At 37.0% G+C, this 24054-nt stretch overlaps 1 long non-coding RNA gene across 1 annotated transcript; it reads left to right on the forward strand.

Moving 5' to 3' along the window:
• The first annotated feature begins 788 nt into the window (after positions 1 to 788).
• LOC111097203 lies at positions 789 to 13883 on the forward strand. Its single transcript, XR_005362820.1, has 3 exons — positions 789 to 848; positions 6348 to 6477; positions 13602 to 13883. It is a non-coding gene; the product is annotated as an uncharacterized LOC111097203 (long non-coding RNA).
• The last annotated feature ends 10171 nt before the right edge of the window (positions 13884 to 24054 follow it).

Below are 24054 nucleotides of genomic sequence, written 5' to 3' on the forward strand. Positions count from 1 at the left end.
CCAGTCAACAACCATGAATGCAAGGATCCATCTTAATTCAGAGATGCATGGGGAATCTCTAAATAAGAAATTTATCAGTAGAGAACAATATATTTTTCTCTCTCTCCTTTTCTTTGTCCCATTAATGAAGGATTTCATCAAAATTCCAAGCTTTTACTGAAATAACCATGGGCCCTAACTCTAGTAATCATTGTAACACTATCTTTACGAAAGCTATCTTTTTGATGTGATCCCCATTTCACAAGGGAGGAAATAGATTATATGAAGTTTGCAAAAATACACGGGCAATAAATAAGGAACCAGAGTTAGAACCCCAGAACTAGGGCTGTTGGCATCTTGGAGAAGAGTATTTCTCAGCTCTCTTCAACAGAACTGTGGACTGTTAGACTCCCTTAGTAACAGCCAGGCTGGAAGAGAGGCAGGTAGGTAAGTGGGTGTAAGGATGTTTCGCACATTGCTTACTTTCACGTGAGCAAATCAACTTTGATTTGTTGGATATGCTGCAGCTTCCCTGGTCTTATTTTTTGAAGACAGAATAATAGGACTAAATAAATCGGTCCAAAGTATTTAGATACTTTTGCAAGTTTCTGCCTATCTGTAATTGAACCAATATATCATCATAGTATCTTTAGGAGTTAAATATAGTTAAGGTTTGCTTGAGTTCCTTGTTGCAGATAAGAAAACAGCTGCTCAAACTGTGGAAGGAGCCTCGGTGTCCATCGAAAGATGAATGGATAAAGAAGATGTGGTCCATGTATACAGTGGAATATTCCTCAGCCATTAGAAACGACAAATACCCACCATTTGCTTCAAAGTGGATGGAACTGGAGGGTATTATGCTGAGTGAAGTAAGCCAGTCGGAGAAGGACAAACATTATATGTTCTCATTCATTTGGGGAATATAAATAGTAGTGAAAGGGAATATAAGGGAAGGGAGAAGAAATGTGTGGGAAATATCAGAAAGGGAGACAGAACATAAAGACTCCTAACTCTGGGAAACGAACTAGCGGTGGTGGAAGGGGAGGAGGGCGGGGGGTGGGGGTGAATGGGTGACAGGCACTGAGGGGGGCACTTGACGGGATGAGCACTGGGTGTTATTCTGTATGTTGGCAAATTGAACACCAATAAAAAATAAATTTATTATAAAAAAAGAAGACAGCGGCTCTGAGAAATAAAGACCCTTCCCCTGAGTCCCCTAGAGAGTCAGAGACCCAGCTGAATACCATTTCCAAGGCCAGGCATTTCTATTTCCTACTTCTATCCGCTAGACAGCACTACCTCTTTGCTTTCCCAGTTGTTTATGTTTGGTTTCACAGCAGTTTTCATTAATGCCCCTTAAATGATTGAAATATAGTTTCAAAAACCTGAATTGTTACAACTGCATTGTTACCTTTGTCTTTATTAGTAAAACAATCTTTTTCTTGTTTACTCTGTTAAGTGCTAATGTAAATAACAGCTTTTATTTAGCATATTTTTGCTGACTGTTTTTACACTTTTTTGCTACCTCTAGCCTAACCATATTTGTCTCATTCTTTTGCAAATCTTCTAATTCTAAATTAATTGAAGCTAGGATTTATTCTAAAAGGAATGGTACATCAGTGTTCTTGTTTTCCAATTAAAGCCTTCAGCTCCTGTGCACTTACACTTTTGCAAATTCCATCACTGCTGTACAAATGCCTTTGCAGTTTACACAGGAATATAATTAAAATGATCTTAATATATTGTTTGAGGAGAAACTAAATGTATTCTCTTTGGACACTAATCAATTTAACTTCCAGATATCAGAGTAAAAATGTCACATTTATAATTTCATGGCTCCTAAAGAGTATTCCTATTCTTGATATGGTCATTTAGGTATTTTTTTTTCCTCCCAGCACTCCCTGGTTGCTTAAAATTACAATTCTGATGTTAATAATCTGTATGGTTTTAAGAATGTCACTTAATCTCCTCAAGGCTCTTGTTTCTCCAGAGAAAGGCATATTAGAGAAACACTTCCTGCCTCCCTTGTAGCACAGGGTTCATAGAGGCAGTGAAGGGGGCTTCAACCTTACCACCTTTCCATTGGGTTCCACAGGGGGAGTCCCCACCCCGTTGGAGTTAAAGCTTTCACATGTTTCACAACAATTTAGCACTGATGGGGATGTGCTTGTGCGGTTGACCCCAGAAAAGTGCACAAGCATGGCCACCCAGTTGTAGCACCCTTCTGCTTTGGGCATAAACTTTCATGTCCATAGGGCCAATAGTCATTAGAGGCAAAAGTGACTATCATCTGCTCAACCACTAGTAAAGTCTTTAAGTAGTCTGAGTTCCAGTGTAACCGAAAGGTAGATGTGTCAGTACCTGAACGTACGACTTTCCCATTTTCTGGAATAACTCAAGAAGCCCCCAGATCACTAACCTGAAATAACAGCTGCAAAGAGCAAAGGAGAACCAAAGTGAAAGTGCAAAAGGTGGCCATTTTCCTATCCTGTCTACACAGGAACCACTTTTGGTCTGATTTCTCAGCTCCTTCTCAGGGCCTACCACCTTGGGTCACACATACGGTCTCTTTCACAGGATGGCTGTTCAATATCTGTGGGCTTTTCTCACCTTCTCCTGAGTCAGCCTTCTGAACAACAGACTTTTTGCCACTGCACAGTTGTCCCTTCAGGACAAGAGAGCGTCTTATCCCTTTACTCAGGGCTTTATTGGCATTCCTTTTCTTCTTCAGCACCTGTCATTTATTCATTTACTCACAAGAACAGTTACGAACATGAGAAACAGATGTTGTTGAGCTCATCAAACTGCACTTTTCTTCAGCTGAATCTCACCTAGCTTCAAATGGGAACAAGATGTTCTTTCTGCTATGGATGTTCTTCTACTGCTAATTTCTAATTCCTATGATTTCCCCAGGTCTCATTTCAGTAAAAGACTTAAATCTCTAGTAAATGATGTCTGTGCGAGGGCAGGACCTTCCTTCCATTAAGAAGAAGAAGTTTAGGAATGAATATTTATTCCTTAATAGCAATTCACACTTTTCCAGAAATAAAAATAATAGAAATACAGAATTGTACTCATTGGAAAGAATGAGTAACTTTCAAACATTTTCCCCCCACGAACCTCATTTTCCAACAACTGCTATACAGTATAATATGATTGATATTCCCAGTCTTTAGTTTTCTTTCTTTCTGGTCTCACAGGTTTTTGTGTAGTCATTCGAGTCTTCCTATTATTTGCAGATTTGATAGCTAGAGGAGGTTTATTGTTTTCAAAACATGAAGATTTTAGGGGAAGCACCCTAGGGTGTTCTTTCATACTGTCTAACTCACTGACATCACAGGAATTCAAATCTAATAAATAATCTAAGGAATAACAGTCATTTGTATTATTCAAGCACTCATAATAGTAGCAATCATTTATTAAAAACTATGTCAAAAAAATAAATAAACACTGTCAGAATCTGAATTCGATTTGACCAATCAACAAACACATATGGAAAATATACCATTCAGCAGGCATTGTTAAGAACTCTTGGGTTGTAACAGTAAGCAAAATGAAATTCCCTACCTGTATTGTGTAGTAAGCAGCCTCTAAGATGGCCCCCCAATGATCCCTTCTTACTGATATTCACCTACTGGTGTAAAACCCTTCCCTTGAATGTGGACTGCACCTAGTGACATATTTTAAAAGAATATGGCAAAAGTGTCCCTTTAGAGATTACAAACACACTATGGCTTCCATCTTGGAATTCTCTCTCACTCTTTTGCTTTCTCTCTGAGGAAAGCAAGCTACTAGGTTATGATTGGTTATGGAAAACGGTGTGTGGCAGAATATTAGGGGAGGCCTCTGGCCAACATCCCAGGAAGAACTGAGTTCCTCAGTCCAACAGTCCACAAAGAACTGAATCTTGCCACAGCTGTGTGAGTGAATTTGGATGTGTTTTTCCTGGAGCAAGCATCAGGTAAGACCACTACCATGGCTCTAAGCCTGACTGAAATCTGTGAGTCTCAGAACTACAGACATCTAGCTGCAGTATGCCAGGAGTCCTGGTCCTCAGAAAATGTGACAAATAAACAGCTTTTAAAAATTTTTGTGTTTTTTAAGCCACTAGGTTTTGGGGTAATTTGATATGATTTGCAATAATAGATAAGTAAAGAACAGAGATAGAAGAGAGGTAAAGAAGAGACATAGGTAGTACTGAAGTGCAGACTAAGGATGCGGCAAATTTCAATAGCAAGGTCACAAAAGTATTCACTTAGTAACATATAAACAAAAAGCTAAAGGAAGTAAGAGGGTACAATGTCATTATATCTGGGGTAGCAAGTCTCTAGAAAAAAGGAAGAGTAAGTTCAAAGGCCCCGGGGCAGAAGTAATTCTATAAGGTTAAAGAATGCAAGGATGCCAGTATGACTAAGAAGGAACTAGTGAGAGGCAAATGATCAAGAACTAGGGGATGAAAGACAAGGAGAAGCCGTGTGTGTGTGTGTGTGTGTGTGTGGGTGTGTGCGCGCGCGCGCGCGCACTTGTGTTTTGTAGGCGGTTTAGAAATTTTAGTACTGTTGGTTCACTGTAAGGACTGTGGATTTTTATAAAAGCAAGACTGGAAAGCTTTTATGGCTTTTATAAAGATTCTATCAGAATCTTCCCCTAAGCCAATCAGAAGTGTTGTTAACTAAGGAGATACAATGCATATCAAATATTATTTAATTTACTCCTTAGATCCCTGAGAAATAGATATCACTAAGTATACCTTAAGGCAAGGAAACAATTCAGAATACTGTAGGGATGTCCCCAAGGCCATAGAACTAATTAAAGGGAGAATCAGAATTGAACTCATGTTCTTCTGCCTCCAAACTGGAATCATTATATCAGAGTAATATCTACCATTATCTGCTCCTCCCCACCCTTATAATGTAAAATAGTGAAAGATATACAAACTAGAAGAAACAAAAGAGAGAAAGGGCAAGTAACAAATAGAGAGGAAAGAACAGGGAGTGGAATTATCTAATTTTTCTACTGAGCAGCAATCAAGAAGTACTTTTAAAAAAGCAGGAAACATCACATGTGAAGAGCACAGCCTACATTACGTGACTTATCTAAAATCACTGAAGTCAATGGAGGGGACAGAAATAGAACTTAGTTCTCTGAACTCTCAATTTCTTGTTGAGCCACCAGAGAACACTCCTTTCCTATTAGATCACCTGTATAAGGTATTTTGCTGGTGAAAAGTGCTATTATTACCTTGGAGCTTAAAAAATTAAGACAAACATTTCTAAAACAATTATAATTGATTATGTCATCCTTGTACTTTAAGCTGAAGTTCACCAAATTATAGTGCACTAATAAATGAAGATAGTACTTCATTAAAGACTTTAGACATTTTCTGAAATGAATTGAAAATAACAAAAACATTTAAAGGGTGAAATGCAAATCTGTATAATTCTTTTCTAAAAAAAAACTGTTCAAAAGCCCAAGTGATTAATACAGCAGATTAGTATGAATATAAAACAACACGAGTGAACTTTGAAATCAAATAATGAAGAGTTTTTACATATTTTTAATGTCCAGACACCGTTAACTTATTATACCTTAGATTTTATTTTATTTTATTATTATTATTTTTTTACACCTTAGATTTTAGCTGATAAATTTATTCTGTGTAGGAACACAGGAAAAAAATAATCTCTAAGCTGAATCTATCCTATTTCCCTGAGAAAATATTATCAGTTGGATGGGTACCTTTTGGTTTATTAGATAAAACCTCAATTCAAGTAATAGTACCTGGTAGGTACAGGCACCGTGTTAACTCTGGCCATACATAGCTTCTAATTCTTGCAAACAAGACTAAAAATAGCATTAGCCTTGAGATAATGAAGATCAGAGAAAAGTATCACACAACTAATAAATGGGAAAGCCAGGATTTCTATCCTGATGACCTAGCCACCAAAGTCCATATATTTCTTTATAAAGAAATATATGTATATTATATATATAATATTATATATGTATTTGAATATGTATACATAATATATATGTATATATTATTGAAGTTCGGTTTGCCAACATATAGTATAACACCCAGTGCTCATCTAATTAAGTGCCCCCCTCAGTGCCTGTCACCCAGTCACCCCATTGCCCTCCCCACCTCCCCTTCTAATACCCCTTGTTCATTTCCCAGAGTTAGGAGTCTCATATATTTCAACTAAGACTTTAGAGAGTGAGAATTCTGGGTCATTTCTTATTTATTTTCGGTTTTTGGGGTTGTGTGTGTGTGTGTGTGTGCGCACACACATGAGTATGAGAGAGAGACAAAACCTCAAAATATTTGAATTTTAAATAATTGATTGTTTACATCTCCTCTATCTCAGGTATAAAACACAAAGGGATAATCAAAAAACGTTGCGTCATCCTCCCAGTCTGGATTATTCAGCTCAACCTTTTGTGAAGTTTTGTTACCTGATAGAAAACTATTCAAAATATCCTCCAAGAATTCCTCCTGTGAGTATGTAAGTCAAGGTACCGGCAAATTTCATTCACTGCTGATTTCAGCCTCAATCTTACTTGATGGATGTTGCTCTTTGATATTATTCCTTTGAAAAATTTTACTATTTAAGAATCTTCTATATGATCCTTTCTAGGATTCAAACTACTGTGTTAGTATTTTTTTTTAAATCAAAACAAAGCTGACCAACCCAAAGAGAGTGGCTCAGCTATCAGCTATTACCGTGCTGTATGTCATTTTCTCTGCAGAGACCTCTTAGCATCTCCAAAATTATCTTCCACTGTAATTCTAGCCAGGCTTTTTAACTACATGGCTTCCTTTTGGAAAAGGTTGAACAATTACTGAATTCCCTAAGCTATTTTTTTATTTTAAATTTTGAAAAACTGGAGAGACTGGGTGGCTCAGTTGGTTAAGTGTTTGCCTTCAGCTCAGGTCATGATACCAAAGTCCCAGGACTGAGCCTCACATCGGGCTCCCTGCTGAGTGGATAGCCTGTTTCTCCCTCTCCCACTACCCCCTCCTTGTGCTGTCTCTGTCAAATAAATAAAATCTTTAAAAAAATTAAATTTTGAAAAATTTAAAATTTTAATTTTGTTTACAGGGCTCAGTGCAGTGACTAATGTAACAGAGGCCCCTGAATAGCAAATGGTATTTAATTCAAATAAAAATATCTATTTGCTAGGAATCAAGGCTTTGCTTGCTTTGCAACACTTTCCTCCAAAAACATTAAGCTCAATCTCCCAACAAGGAGGAAAAGTGTTAGAAAAATGGAGCTTTCTCATATGCTAAGACAGTATCTGTTTCTTTATGGCCAACATTATGTGACAGTTAGAAGTGGGACGTGCAGATGAGCCCCTAAGGAACTTTGGAACATGAGGCTCCTACTTGAGCCCTTTATGCTCTCCACATCCGTCAGTTAGTTGTTTTCTCCCTTTGGTTTGGTAAGTCTCCTCTCAGAACTGGGTTCCCTCCTTTTGATTGAGCTCTCCAACTCTAGTAGGCATTTAAAGGCTTCATCCTTTTTGTGTAAAGGCTTTGCCCCTATGGCAAAACTTTTTTTAATATCTGGCCTTTTTTAAAGATTTTATTTAGTTATTCATGAGACACAGAGAGAGAGAGAGTCAGGCAGAGACAGAGGCAGAGGGAAAAGCAGGCTCCATGCAAGGAGCCTGATGTGGGACTTGATCCCAGGACCCTGGGATCATGCCCTGAGCCAAAGGCAGATGCTCAACCGCTGAGCCACCCAGGTGTCCTTAACATCTGGCTTTGAATAATGGGATTCCAATCTGCTAGATTCTCATCCTCCTTCTGGGACCCTGTTGTTAGCTTAGGGAATTCAGTAATTGTTCAACCTTTCATGGTTTACCAATGGTTCTTATTTAAAAGGTGAAAATGGTAAATATGCTGAGTAATCTAATATAACTCCTTATAAAGTTGTTGACGCTGTACCTCAGCTACCTCAGCCCAAGAGGTCAAGTCATATACTCTTGGTTGGCCTGCATTTTAGTCAAGGGCAAAACTGCAAATATCTGTATTGACAGTAGGTATGATTTTGGAGTAGGTCACAATTTTGGAGTGCTATGGAAAAAGAGAGGCTTCCTCATTTCCAGGGGGACAAAATTAAAAATGGCCTTTATGTCCAGGAATTGTTAGATGCTTTAATCTTACCAGCTGCTTTAGTCATTATTAAGGTCACTAGGCATTCCAAACTTGATTTCCTGGAAGCTAAAGGAAACCACCTCACTGATATTTCCACAAAGAACATTGCTCTCAAAGGAACCAACAACCAAACCTCTGTCATGGTCTAAAGGCATGTTCCCCCAAATGGTAATCTAGAAAAATTGACTAGAGATGTCCAACAATTGGCCCCAAAGAAGGAAAAACAATATTTGAAATTTAATAGCTATTGGTTCAATTAAAACAAAAAACTCTGGCTGGGTCAAATAATAATCCAGTCCTGCCAGAGATTTTAAAGTTTCCATTACTGACCACTGTGCATGCATTAAGTCATTGGTCTACTAATCAAATGAAAAACTTCATGAATTAGTATTTGTGGGGAAGTATTAACAAGGCATAGGGTGCCTTTGCTTTACTTTACTTGCCCCATCTGCCTAAAGTATAACTCAGGAAAACATGTCTGCACTGCTGCTGGACACTTTAAATTGCCCAATGGACAATTCAAGTTTTGGCAAATGGACTTTATACAGGTTCTCCAGTCTCACAGGTGATACATATATCTTGCTAATAATTTGCATGGCTTAAAATTTCATCCCTTCCTGGGGACCACACCTCCTTGAACTTCACAGTAACTGGTGAACTCATCTCACCAGTCAATGCTTCAACAGGTCAGGATTCATCTCGCCAGTCAATGCTTCAAGATGTTTGGTCAGTTTTATAATATTTTCATTGCGCTTACCACTCTCATTCCTCAGGGTTAGTTGAACACACTAGTGTCGTCATTCAAAATTTGTAGAGATCTCCAAATACCTTAGACAAAGGCACTGGCATTAGCCCTTCTAGTGTACCCCTTTTGAAACCCATAAACTCTCACCTTTTGAGATAATCACAACATACCCAGTGCACATAACTCCTGCTTCTTTTGACCCACAGCTGGCAAAAAGAGGATATACTTCAATATTGCAAAGTCCTACTTGCTTTTATTGAGAATGACCATGTGTTAGCAGAAATCTTTCCTCAGTGTGCTCCTGGAAGATGAAGATCTTAAATATTACACCTCAGTCTACAGATTTTTCCTGCTGAAAAAGATACCTCCAGAAAGACTCTCTTCAACCTCATTAGAAAGGAATCAACCCTTGTGCCACCAAACTCAAGGAATAGATCTTGGATCCATGTGTCACATCTAAGGGAAGCATCAAACACTAACTGAATCTGCATACCAACTGGTAACCTGAAAATAAAAATTTCCATGAATTGAACCAGACAACAGCTGAAGGAGACAGCTTTCCGAAGATGACTAGATCAGGATATATACCTTTTACTCACTATTGCTTTTTATCTTAATCCTCCCTTCTTTTTCTTGGTCCAATTTATTGCAAAAGGGGGAAATCTTTTTGGCCTTTACATATGCTATAAGAAAAAACTCAACTATCCCTAATGTCAGAGATCTCTTGATGTTTGAGCTGTTCCTCTGCACTCAAGAGAAATACAAACAAGCTAAATCTTCTTTGCAAGGCTTCTAGGAAAGAAAGACCCCTTTAGGCTCTCAGAATGTATGATTCTCATTCAATAGAATCATTTTTAGGCTTCATACCTGTTGCCTGTCAAATTCTGTAGAAACAATGTGCCATCAGGGTGAAGTTAGCTCAGTGTTTTGAGATGATCTCCAATTAAGATATAGAACTCATATAGGAGAAAGAGAGTGGTCTAGTTTCATTCTTCTGCATGTGGATGTCCAATTTTCCCAGCACCATTTATTGAAGAGGCTGTCTTTCTTCCAGTGGATAGTCTTTCTTCCTTTGTCGAATATTAGTTGACCATAAAGTTCAGGGTCCACTTCTGGGTTCTCTATTCTGTTCCATTGATCTATGTGTCTGTTTTTGTGCCAGTACCACACTGTCTTGACCACAGCTTTGTAGTACAACCTGAAATCTGGCATTGTGATGCCCCCAGCTATGGTTTTCTTTTTTAATATTCCCCTGGCTATTCTGGGTCTTTTCTGATTCCACACAAATCTTAACATAATTTGTTCTAACTCTCTGAAGAAAGTCCATGGTATTTTTATAGGGATTGCATTAAATGTGTAAATTGCCCTGGGTAACATTGACATTTTCACAATATTAATTCTTCCAATCCATGAGCATGGAATATTTTTCCATCTCTTTGTGTCTTCCTCAATTTCTTTCAGAAGTGTTCTATAGTTTTTAGGGTATAGATCCTTTACCTCTTTGGTTAGGTTTATTCCTAGGTATCTTATGCTTTTGGGTGCAATTGTAAATGGGATTGACTCCTTAATTTCTCTTTTTTCAGTCTCATTGTTAGTGTATAGAAATGCCACTGACTTCTGGGCACTGATTTTGTATCCTGCCACACTGCCAAATTGCTGTATGAGTTCTAGCAATCTTGGGGGGGAGGCTTTTGGGTTTTCTATGTAGAGTAGCATGTCATCGGCGAAGAGGGAGAGTTTGACATCTTCTTTGCCAATTCGAATGCCTTTAATGTCTTTTTGTTGTCTGATTGCTAAGGCTAGGACTTCCAGTAATATGTTGAATAGCAGTGGTGAGAGTGGACATCCCTGTCTTGTTCCTGATCTTAGGGGAAAGGCTCCCAGTGCTTCCCCATTGAGAATAATATTTGCTGGGGGCTTTTTGTAGATGGCTTTAAAGACATTGAGGAATGTTCCCTCTATCCCTACACTCTGAAGAATTTTGATCAGGAATGGATGCTGTATTTTGTCAAATGCTTTCTCTGCATCTAATGAGAGGATCATATGGTTCTTGGTTTTTCTCTTGCTGATATGATGAATCACATTGTTTTACAAGTGTTGAACCAGCCTTCTGTCCTGAGAATAAATCCTACTTGGTCATGGTGAATAATTTTCTTAATGATAAACTCAAATGGATGAAAAATCTAAATGTGAGACAAGATTCCATCAAAATCCTAGAGGAGAACACATGCAACACCCTTTTTGAACTCGGCCACAGTAACTTCTTGCAAGATATATCCACGAAGGCAAAAGAAACAAAAGCAAAAATGAACTATTGGGACCAAGATAAGAAGCTTTTGCACAGCAAAGGATACAGTCAACAAAACTAAAAGACAACTTACAGAATGGGAGAAGATATTTGCAAATGACGTATCAGATAAAGGGCTAGTACCCAAAATCTATAAAGAACTTATTAAACTCAACAGCAAAGAAACAAACAATCCAATCATGAAATGGGCAAAAGACATGAACAGAAATCTCAGAGGAAGACATAGACACGGCCAACACACACATGAGAAAATGCTCTGCATCACTTGCCATCAGGGAAAAACAAATCAAAACCACAATGAGATACCACCTCACACCAGTGAGAATGGGGAAAATTAACAAGGCAGGAAACCACAAATGTTGGAGAGGATGCAGAGAAAAGGGAACCCTCTTGCACTGTTGGTGCGAATGTGAACTGGTGCAGCCACTCTGGAAAACTGTGTGGAGGTTCCTCAAAGAGTTAAAAATAGACCTGCCCTACGACCCAGCAATTGCACTGTTGGGGATTTACCCCAAAGATACAGATGCAGTGAAACGCCGGGACACCTGCACCCCGATGTTTATAGCAGCAATGTCCACAATAGCCAAACTGCGGAAGGAGCCTCGGTGTCCATCGAAAGTTGAATGGATAAAGATGTGGTTTATGTATACAATGGAGTATTACTCAGCCATTAGAAATGCCAAATACCCACCATTTGTTTCAACGTGGATGGAACTGGAGGGTATTATGCTGAGTGAAATGAGTTAATTGGAGAAGGACAAACATTATATGTTCTCATTCATTTGGGGAATATAAATAATAGTGAAAGGGAATAGAAGGGAAGGGAGAAGAAATGGGTAGGAAATATCAGAAAGGGAGACAGAACATAAAGACTCCTAACTCTGGGAAACGAACTAGGGGTGGTGGAAGGGGAGGAGGGCGGGGGGTGGGGGTGAATGGGTGACGGGCACTGAGGGGGGCACTTGATGGGGTGAGCACTGGGTGTTATTCTGTATGTTGACAAATTGAACACCAATAAAAATTAATTTATTATTAAAAAAATGTAAAAAAAATAGTGAAAGGGAATAAAGGGGAAAGGAGAAAAAATGAGTGGGAAATATCAGAAAGCGAGACAGAACATGAGAGACTCCTAACTCTGGGAAACGAACTAGGGGTGGTGGAAGGGGAGGTGGGTGGGGGATGGGGGTGACTGGGTGATGGTTACTGAGGAGTCACTTGATGGGATGAGCACTGGGTGTTATTCTATACGTTGGCAAATTGAACACCAAAAAAATAAATTTATAAAAAAATAAAATTAAAAATTAAAAAATTAAAAAAGAAGGATCTTGATCAAAAAGGGTAAATGTTAAAATAAATAAAGCAAACCTCATTTAAAATGGAGTCAGGAAGCCCTGAAGGAGATCTCTCACACACTACCATCCTCTGTAAGAAGCACACCTTTAATTCCCCAACAGGAAGATTGTTTTATGTACCCAGCAGGAAAAAAGGCCCAACAACAGCCCAATCAATGAGAAGCTACCACACTCAGCCAATGAGAGGCGGTTATAGTCCCCTCTTAGGTTCCTCCTTTCTCCTTAAACCAAGTTGCTCTCCTCTGGTTCTCCTGACTTGCCTATGGTTCCTCATAATACTTGCTTGTCTTGAGTTGCAGTTTTCCACTATTCTCAAATAAACTCTTTGCTGGTAAAATAGCTGGCTTTTTTAAAAGGTATTGTATCATATCATATGTTTGCAATGGAAAACTTTGGGGATATCTGTGTGTGTGTGTGTGTGTGTGTGTGTGTGTGTGTGTCCAAGTGATTCCTTCTGAATGGAGAAGGGAGTAAGCCAGAAAGATTTCTGACTGTTTGATAAATAAGGCTTCTTATTACTTTTCTTGGGAAAAGATTCTCATCTCAGTGGTACTCAGAGGATAATTAAATTATAGGAGTTAGCGTAATGGAAAATTATGCAGTATGGAGATACATACAATGTTGTCTTATTATACCATTATTTATAGTTATCTACAATCTCCCTACCACTATGCCAATGCCCCATCCTTGACCTTTATTGGAACAGAGTAAAATTGGGAGATTAGGCAATTTTGGCTTATAAAAAATCTTTGAAATCTCTGAGTTTAATCTTGAATCTCTGAATTCAATCTTAAATTGAGCCAATTTTAGATTCACATAACATATTGTAAATCATGTCCAAAAATGGTTCCTATAATTCTGGCAATTAATAGTTTCTTTCTTATCAGAAACTAAGGGGCAATGACTACTAGGGTGCTAAGTCCTGGAATATTAACCCTCCCTGAATTTTGCACACTTTCCCCCAAGTTTCTTTTAGTCTATGGTATTCCTTAGATTGATTCTCACTTAGCTACAGACAATAATCAATCCCCTATCTTTTGCTTACTTCTTCTCAAGCTTCATTTCCTGAGAAGAGCAGTCCAGAAAGTCAATAATCTCACTAGACAAAAAAGAATACCTAAGGTATATTCCATCTTGAATGAATAGGGTTTAACCCAACTGTGACCACTTTGGATACATGGCAATTGTGGAAGGACAGCACTCCTTTCTCCGAGAAAACCTGGTATGAATTGTTCCTTCTACCTAAAATCTTCTATCCTTCATCCACCTGGTGACATCCTGCTTTGATCCTTCAATGTCCAACCCATATCAGTTGCTTTCACAGCCTCCTCCAGGTCTCCCCCAGACTCAGTTAATAAACAATGTCTCTTCTGTGCTGTCATTATTCTTTGTATACATATTATTATATGTCTATTACCCCAACTGACTGTAAACATTTTATTGAAAGAGCTATATGTTATTCAACTTCATTCAATAGATGTTTGTGATAGCAAGAAGAGTGGGGAAGAGGAGGCACAGAAGAAGAAAGACATAAAGAAGGGAAATGAGGAAGTAAACATGGAATAAAAAGAAGAAGGCAAATATATTAAGATTTGGGTTGGAACACTTTGTATTATCTATTTGCAGGACTCTGGCACATGTTTTTTAATGTGCTTTGTCTCTATAACCACAACAATGAATAAATCTTTGAAGAATGGATGTTTCAAAAGATCCACCTATTCACACTGATTTTAATTTATGGATTAAGAATCATTAGAACTAAAACCAAAAAAGCCATGTAGCTCTTTGTTGTTGTTCTGTGTCCTTTATATTATAATGGGTAATGCCAGTACTGAAAAATGTTAGGTAAATTTAAACAAAGCCTGTTTCATTAAAAATTCACAACAACAAATTTGAAAAGTAAAAAATAGCTTAACACATTTGGTTGGAATAAAAATGATGCCTTATGTATCTATATTGGAGATTTACATGGAAAAGTTTATTCTCCCTATTTGGATAGGAATAAAACATTTTGATCTAACAGAAATGATTTATCAAATAGTGGCTATAATGTCTGAAGCATTAATTACTGATACAGTTCTAGAGAGTATGAATCCTGGTTCTTCCATCTGTCTACTCATTTACCTAATCGTAGTAGAATGAATGCATTAACGGATTCTCTCCTCCTTAGGTTCCTCATTTTGTTCCAACATGAGTCTGTTTGAGCTTTGAAGTCAGACTTTTCTGTCCAGCTCATTAGGTTGCTTTCCCAATCCAGTTATAGCTCAATTTATAACCCAAAGAGAATGTTCTTCATCTAAAGCCTGAACACTAACACTGAAATGTATTTTGAAGTGTCCCACATTTAAAACATTCGCAATCTTTCTAATGCCTATGCAAATTTTTATACTAATAATTTACTTTTATTGTAAAATATATCTTTTTTTGTATCAAGTACATCATTCATGCATTTACTTTTCTTCAAACTAGAATGTGTTAGAATCTGTTTCTATTTAATATGTGATAATAGCACAGAATGTCGCACCAGATAAATGAACAAAATGAAGGAGAAAGTAGGCATTGAGCCAGTTTATTTGATTACTCTAGAATGCTGGTCTATATAATTCAGTCTCCATAGTTTTGTATTTTTACACTTGATTTATATAGTTCAATCAATTGCTAATTGTTAAACAAATAATCATCCTTTATTTTAAAGCAACAAAGGTCTTCAAACCACTAGGTTTAATTTTGATGAAGAAAGTTGTGATAGTTTACAGTGACAAAATTGTTTAAGGTGTCATAGAAAGAATCAATGCCCTAGGGAAGCTATTAACAATTTAGTTTTTCCAGTGCATGTGGTAATATTAATTCTACTTTCCTAAGACAATTTTATCGTTGTGTTTAATAATATGAAAATATCTCAGCTGCCAGTGGGCATCTCTGCTATCTCTCCTTAACCTTATCACCTGACATTATCAATATAAGCACAAGCCTTTCACCAGGCCTTACATAGTTTGTTATATTAGCCAATTTATACATAGGCTGATTGCTTTAATTAATAAAAACACAATGAATAGAAAAAGTTAATATAGAGCCCCATGGAACAGTAAACTTTCAAATCATTTACTGATTCTGAAAGAAAGAAAAAGTGATTTAGTTTCTAGTTTTGGAAATTTATCTGTTACATTTACAAAAAACCAACAACTTTGATTTTGGACAAGATCTTTCACATCTACAACTTCCTAAGCTGTGCTGCAATTGTGCTGTGTTATAAAATCTTTAAGCTTCCTTCTGGATCTAAAATTATTTGCTATATTGTATTGTATCATATTATATCATATTTTACTATATTGACAATCCTCTCATTTGGGAAATAATGGGGTTGTCCAGAAATGTAAATGGTTATACTTAAACACATTTTGAAATCTGATTTAAGACCGTCAATAATAAACATGAATTTAACAATATTTATATAATATATATATTATATATGTATTTCCAATACTTTTCCATAATCATCTGATCTGATCCTCTCAAAATACCTATCATACATTTTGCTATTATGTACATTTTGTAGATAAGGAAACTGAGGCATTGAGAGGTTAGGTAACTCTCCCAAGTTGGAATAGCGAGGAGCCATGATTTGAATTCTAGTATCAGACTTCAACATCTACACTGTCTGCTTCTTAGATCACAAGATATTGTTTAAGACAGTTTGTCCCTGCAGCCTACTGTTTTGAAATCTAACCGGCCTATCATCATTAAGAAGGGTGGTAGAGCCATTTTTTCTTTAGGGAGGAACTATTCCTTGCAACCCTTAGCTGCATGGTACTAAAATATGCTCTATTCATGAATCCAAAAAGGCCAAGCCACAGAGCAACATTCCTTCCCAGATTTCTGAAGTGATAAGTCTTCAAATTAGGGGATGCAGAATCTGAGTTCAGTGCTCTATCATTTAGAAAGGGTCAAACAAGATAATGAAAAGACTTTAGTTCCTCTGGATAGTTTTTCAAAGTTTATATTCTTTTTTAGAATTTTTCATGTAAAAGCCTAAAATTATGGGTAACTTTTACTTTCAAATATCTTCAAGTGCTTTCATCCTTCAACTGCCTTGGAAATATTACACAGCTAATATTTATACCTCCTTTGAATTAATTCTCTGTCTCTTAAATATTTTCTTTCCTAGATTATGGGTTGAGATTAAGTTACAGAATTTGTAAATTACAATTGGGGAGGGTAGATTAAAGCTTAGAGTTAAATGAAAAAAAAACCCCACAAAATGTCTCATTTTTGCTATAGTTTTCTGTTTTCTGTTGAACAAATTGCGTACTGTATGTTGCTGATCTAAATATACATGTAATTACTGCCTTAGTTATACATACGATTGCTGCTTAACTTTATTATATATTATCATAGAACTGAGAGATTTCAATTTTAAAAGAATGTTTTATATTAATTTCCCTTCATTTTATGAATCTCTCTTTTAGCAGTGTGTTTAAGGAAAAAAATGCCACATCTATTGTGGCATTTATATAGTTGTATACATAATGTTCATTTAGATTCTATTAAATGTTCTTGCAATATTGAAGAAAGTTTTCGGCTGTGAAAAGAATTGTTGTAATTTCCAAATGAGATTTAATATTCACTTTTCCTTTTTAATTGTAAACATTGAGAAATGGCTCTGCAGGGACACATTTTTTTCTATACCGTACTGAAAAGGTCTGGTGTTCAGAAATGCATTCATGCTCACGTGAATTTATAAAGACACATAATTAGCTATATTTTCCAAGAAGACAGTATTATTTATGAAAGATGATTTGCCATCAGACATATTTCTTACTGTCTCATTTTTCAAAGTTCACTTAGAATTAGGTATCTCCCCCATCCATATGCTTTTCCCACTGCATTAAAACCAAATACCGGGGATCCCTGGGTGGCGCAGCGGTTTGGCGCCTGCCTTTGGCCCAGGGCACGATCCTGGAGACCCGGGATTGAGCCCCACGTTGGGCTCCCGGTGCATGGAGCCTGCTTCTCCCTCTGCCTATGTCTCTGCCTCTCTCTCTCTCTCTCTGTGACTATCATAAATAAATAAAAATTAAAAAAAAACAAATACCATATAGAACTTGCTCTATAAATGGATCTACATATATACATTATGCTTTGAAATAACTCCCATTATCATTTTAAAAAATACTAATTTTTCTCCCTCAATAATAGAAACTAAATTATTGGCCAAACCTTCAAGGTCAGGAGGAAGCAGAGAGCCCAGATAGTTGGTAAGATCTCGCAGAAGTGTGACAGATACTAGCAGGCATAACAAACCCATTGTAGTCCCCACATTTGACACTGCCCCATGGCTTAAATCCTCCAAAATGATTCCTTTCTCTATTTTATTTCATGTGTGCGGTGCATACACAAGGCTGCAATTGGGTGCTGTTACCTTGTCTGCCATTCACAGGAGGAAGGCTTCCCTCTTCAACTGTAATGGAAAGATTGAGTTTTATAATCAATGTTTCTTATATCCTTATTCTATAAAATTCACATTTCATCCTCCATTCCTGACTGTTGGCACCTTACTCTCTCTAGGAATACAGTGCTGTCCTTCCTGTTTCTGTCTTTGGCTGCTTTCCCAATAGGAGAAGATAGAATTAGCACATACTCCCTGAGGAGGAGGGGAGGGGACTCAGCAGGGTGCTTCCTTAGTCCCTTCAACCACTGGCAGGGGAGTATTCAAAAAAGCACCCCTGGAACCAGCTAACATTGTATTTTGGGATGAGTAGTACCAGTGCCTCTGTATTCATGTATAGCCAGCTAAGGGAAATAATACACAAATATTAATTATTTAGAGATAATAATATGTGTACAGCTCTTGATCTGTGTGTACAACTCCCATTGATATTCCATTAAGAAAACAAAAACACATTCACAGTCAATGTTTGCCCAACTTATTTTTAAAGAAGTGTGGGTGTCTACTAAAGGGAAAGGTATAAAGAATCACTGCTTAATAAAAACACATGCCTGTGTATAATTTTAATAGTCGAAGTTAGACTATAGCCTTAAGTGTTTTGCATGCTATTAAAGAGAAATAATGCTAAACTACTACTTTTTATATGTAAGCAAAATCTTTGAATTAAATGAATGAATTTGATCAGGTTTTGCTTATACATTCTAGATCTGCAAAACAATCTAGAGGTAAGAAAGTGATTATAAAATATTTATCCATATAATTGGAGGTCAAATCATATGAAGAAGTTTTAATGTACTTTTTCCAAGAATCTGGGCTGGCTATGTTTTCTAAATGGTGCAGATCATTTTTCATCTCTCCCAGCTTTACTTCACGGGGATAATCAAGGGGACTTCTAAATATAGTGTTGTCCTATGATTTGCCTCTCTGCTAACACCGGTAGATGTTTCTCCAGAACTTCCCACTAGATATATTTTTAATAGTTCCATTTTATATCTCTGTTCCAATATAATTCCATGCTGATATATCTCTCTAGAGAGAAATGCAGCCTGGTGGTAGCTGTACACATTCTAAGGGCCAGAAACCACTGAGTTCTGATCTCAACACAAGGTCTCTCAGTGACTGAGGTAAATCATCTCCTTATCCCCTAGGTTCCAAATCTATAAAGAAGAGAGAACAATGCAATGATGATATGAGCAGTAATTAATGATGGCAAAATGCTACAGTAATTCTAAATATTTTTATCATTACTTCAACACAGTTGGTTCATTTGAGCAACTTCCAATGAATTCAAACTTGTTAGTTGATTAAACTATAAATAAACATGGTATGTATTTTCTGCAATCAGGTATATGCCAATAGTCTTATGAACTCATAAACACATTATATTTAAAAAATTTATTGGAAGGTTATTTATGTTTAATTTGGGATGGATTTTCTTGTAGCAAGTGTCAATAGTAATCTCTGCAAGCCTACAGTGTTCTGTACATTTCATGATACACATTTGCAGTAAAATATTGGAAAATGGTATTGGTTTTATCACAAATAAGGGATGATAAATTATCTTTAATTTTTATATTTAATAAGAAAATAATGAGAAAAGAGCAAAAGAAACGTTAAGATTTTCTAGACGGTACCTGATGATATTGGTTTAGAAATAATTAATTCGACATGTATTCCTTCATTTATTATTTAAGAAACAATACTTGAGTACACCTCTGTCTCAGACATTATTCTAGGTGCTGGGGTCATGGTGAACATCAACAATAACAAAACACTATTCTCATAGTGGAGGGAAGATAATAAGCAATTTTGGACAGGCATAAGTGCTACAAAAATAACAAAGTAAAATAAAGGTTGGGTGATTGAGAGTAGGGGAGATAGTTTCCATGGGGGTACTCACAGAAGACATGCAGTTAGATGATATTTAATCATAAACCTGAATGAAACTCGAAAGCTTGCATGTGAATATCTGAAGATAGAACATTCCAGGCCGAGGACAGATCAAATGCAAAAGCCCTGAGATCAAAGTGCACTTGGCATATGTGAGGAATAGCAAAGTGACTGACATGAAGGGTCTGTGGTGTTAAAAAATGTTGGAGAGGTCATAGAGGATCAGGCCATGCAGGGCCTTTAGACTATGGTAAAGTCTTCATTTTTCACGCTGTGTAAAATGGCAAGAAAATGGAAAATTTGGAGACTAGGATTGATTATCTCCTGATTTTTTTTTTTTTAAATTCTGGGAGTTCTCAGGAGAATTGATTATAAGAGTATAGTAAGATGAATAATTTTTCTCCCAAAAGATGTCCATGTTCTAATCTCCAGAACCTGTGAATGTTACTTTATATGGCAAAAGGACTTTGCAGGTGTGATAAAACTATTCTGAGATGGGGAGATTGTCCTGGATTTTCAGGTAGGTCAATATAATCACAATGGTGTTTATAAGAGGGAGGCGGGAGATCAGAGTGAGTAGTAACTAATGTGACCAGGGAAGCTGGAGTGATACGAGGAATGGGTCATGAGGAAAGGAACACAGGTGGTATCTATAAGCCATAAAAGGCAAGGAAATGGATTCTTCTTTCAGATCCTCTGGAAGGAACCAGCCCTGCCAACATCTTAACTTTAGCCCAGTTAAAACTAATTTCAGACTTATGGCCTCCAAAATGGTAAGATAATAAATGTGTATTGTTTTAAATCACTAAGTCAACATAGTCACAGGAAATGAATACAGGGAACAAAGATACAATACTACCTCAGCTAAGAGGCTTGAGTCTGGGGAGTGGGATGGCTTGCACTAAAGTGACAATGGTGGTGAGAAGAGGTAAGATTCGGAATAGATTTTGAAGACTTGCTGATAGGATTCAATAATGAGTTGGATATGGAATGTGCATGAGCAAAAGAAATCAGGGATGACTTTAATGAGTTGGACCTGAGAAACTGGTATGTGTGTGGGACTTCCATTTGCTGAGATGGCAAAGACTCTGGGGGAGGGGACTGGGTAGGTTATAAGCAAACATTTTTTTTGTGTGCCGACTAAATTCCAGGCATTGTTTGAGGGAGATAAAGGTAAAGATAGCCATGCCTTCAGAAAATTTGTAATCTAGTATGGTGTTTCTTAAGTGTGCCCTCTGGAACACCTACATTAGAATCATCAGGGGTAGAGGCGGATGATTAATAATGCAAAATTTTTAGACCTTAACCACAGAGAATACATTAGAATCACTTATGCGAGGGACCACTGATATGCTTTCTGATAAACTCTTCAGAGTTTCTCATGTTCACTCAGGTTTGTGGAATACTGATCTAGTGGCATTTCATTATTTTATTTCAGAACATTTGGTTTTCTTTCATCAAGATACTGAAATATCATGAACAGTTGTATTACAAAGTTGTTTTTTAGCTCAAAAATACAACAGAGTTTTTGTTTTGTCTGTTGTGTGTTGGAGTAATGGAAGAAGCAAGGGAAATTAAATGATATACAAGTACCTGTTTAAATGATATTGCTCAGGGTGGAAGGAGCAGAAATGTGACCAAGGCAGCAGATGCATGATTACCCTGGAAGAAAGGGATGGGGAAACTTCACAAGATATGAGCAGAGTAGAAATGTTTTCATATGGGGTGGAAAAGGGAAAAGAATAATGTGTGGTTAGGGTATATATATGATCTAAATATGTATAAATCTGAGTGTTTTCCCCCCCTTATTCGGTTCTAATGTGCTGTTAGTCAATTGCTGAACTGTGTACGAGAAAATGCCCCTTTGTGTATTTTATCCCCACACTAACAACTGAGAGGTAGGTAAGTAGCAGTGGTGACAATAGTTGATGGGATTGAGATTGTAGGATTAGTTGTTATCCCTGTTTTACAGATGAAATGTCAGAGCTACAGAGAGATAGTGCAGTACATTTATAACACTGCCATCATTAAAAATTTTTAGCATAAAAATACAAACTAACTTTGTGCCTAAATTGTTGAAAAAAAAATCAGTTCTATATCTCTTTACCCTGACACTTAAAACTATAAACCTGGTGCAGAATCTGGATTTGTTTAAAGTCTGTCAAGTCCGCTAAACACTGTGTTAAGCAATTTATGTAAAATGTCTCACTTAATCCTTGTAAACATTTTTTAGTTATATGATATGACCACTTTATTTACTATTGCTGCAGAATTTGTAGCATTGTGTCAATTAATAGTTTCACAAAATTCTCTAGGTGGTCTCATGGAACATTAAAGGTTTGACATTATCCAATTAATGAGTTTAATATGAAGAGACATTCCTTTAGTAATTATATGTGGAGTTGGAAATGTCCCTATTTTATAATGTTGAATTCCCAATTTTATGTTTGTCAATTGGTTCTCAAAGGCCAAAAATATGGGAATCTCTGTGTCTGAGCTACTCAACTGCAACTTGAGTTCTTTTTCCTTTCTATATTTCTGATTTCTCCACTATTTAGGACATAGTTGGTTTTGTCCACCTTTCAGTGTAGTTAGCTGCTTTGAAATCTGTGACTTATATCTGCAAAATTCACCACAATGTTGTTGGGGAGGGGTCATGATTTCCCTTTGTTATTTTCACCAGTCATTAGTCACCCGCCCTCTTATCACCCACAATGCCATTTTCTCTTATTTCTATTTTTTAAAAGATTTTATTTATTTATTTTAGAGAGAGAGAGAAAGAGCATAGGCAGTTGGGGGTGGGTGGGTGGTAGGTATGGATGGGCAGAGAGAGGAGACACAAACTCCCTGCTGAGTGCAGAGCCCAGGATCCGGGACCCGGGGATCATGACCTGAGCCAAAGGCAGATGCTTAACTGACTGAGCCACCCAAGCCCCCTGTTGTTTCTATTTTCCAGCCTGTACTACAGTCACCTTGCACCGATGTGCAGATATGTTTTCAAACAGGGCTTCTCACAGTCCCCTGCAATATGGTGGTTATTCTGTTTAACCTTTACTGTTGCCTTGTATACACACTATTCCCACAGCATAGGAAGTAAAAACCCTCTGGAGTGCTTCTGAAATAAAATGTACTGCTTAACCTATATAGTCACAACTCTGATACTTAAAGTGTAATCAACCTCAAAGCAGGGTTATTTTTTGCAATTATAGCTTTAAATTTGTAATTGTATATTCATTGCAAAACTCTTTATAGCTATAAAGATATAACTAGGAGAGAGAGAATTGATATTACCTAAAATAGTCTATATTAAGATACAGGTTTGGCTGCTATAAAAGGTGACTCCAAAAGAAACTGGCTTAAGAAAAGACATTTTGACAAATACAGGAGTGTTGCAAGAAAGAACTGAAGTCATCCTGTCCAGATCCACTCCCCAGTATAATCACCCTTAAAAGAAATATTTTTAAAAAAATCTATGACCTCTATATCAACACCAGGGCAGCACACTGGCCTGTTACTCCTACCCCCAGCCCCCAAAATATAGCCTAGGTAACTAGTCAGGAAAGGTATAACTCTTTGTTGGTACCAAGGATTCTTGCTACTTCTGTCTTGTTCCATTACTGTTGAGTTTGCTCTCATACATTTGACCAAAATGACTTAGCAAGGTATCAGCAGGCCAGTATCTATGCAAAGAAGCAAGAGGAGGGATACATATTCTTTCCCTTTAGGAGCATATCCCAGAAGTTGCACATACCAGTTCTCTCACATTTTATAGATAAGAGACGACTACTTCCATGGGGACACCCAAATGCAAAAGAGGCTACACAACAAATTCTTTAGATAGACTAACCTATGTTCACGTAAAGCTTCTATTACTATAGAAAAAGAGATCATATATTTCTATTACTATAGAAAAAGAGATCAATATATATCATATACTGATAAGAGATCATATATCATAACTGTTAGTTACAGCCACAAAGGAAATGATAAACAGTTTTGCATTGTGTACTGTGAGGTTTTCTCACCTTTGCATTTCACTCTTTCCTCTACATATGCTTTCCCTTATTCACAATTTCATTTGTCAAAATTTGACTGAATCATTGAGGCCCAGCTTTCATCTCTCTTCTGAAGCATTATGTGGTAGAGACAGTAATATTTACTAAACATTAAATC

The sequence above is a fragment of the Canis lupus genome, chromosome 8 (genome assembly GCF_011100685.1).
Source record: "Canis lupus familiaris isolate Mischka breed German Shepherd chromosome 8, alternate assembly UU_Cfam_GSD_1.0, whole genome shotgun sequence".
NCBI classification, from domain to species: Eukaryota; Metazoa; Chordata; class Mammalia; order Carnivora; family Canidae; genus Canis; species Canis lupus.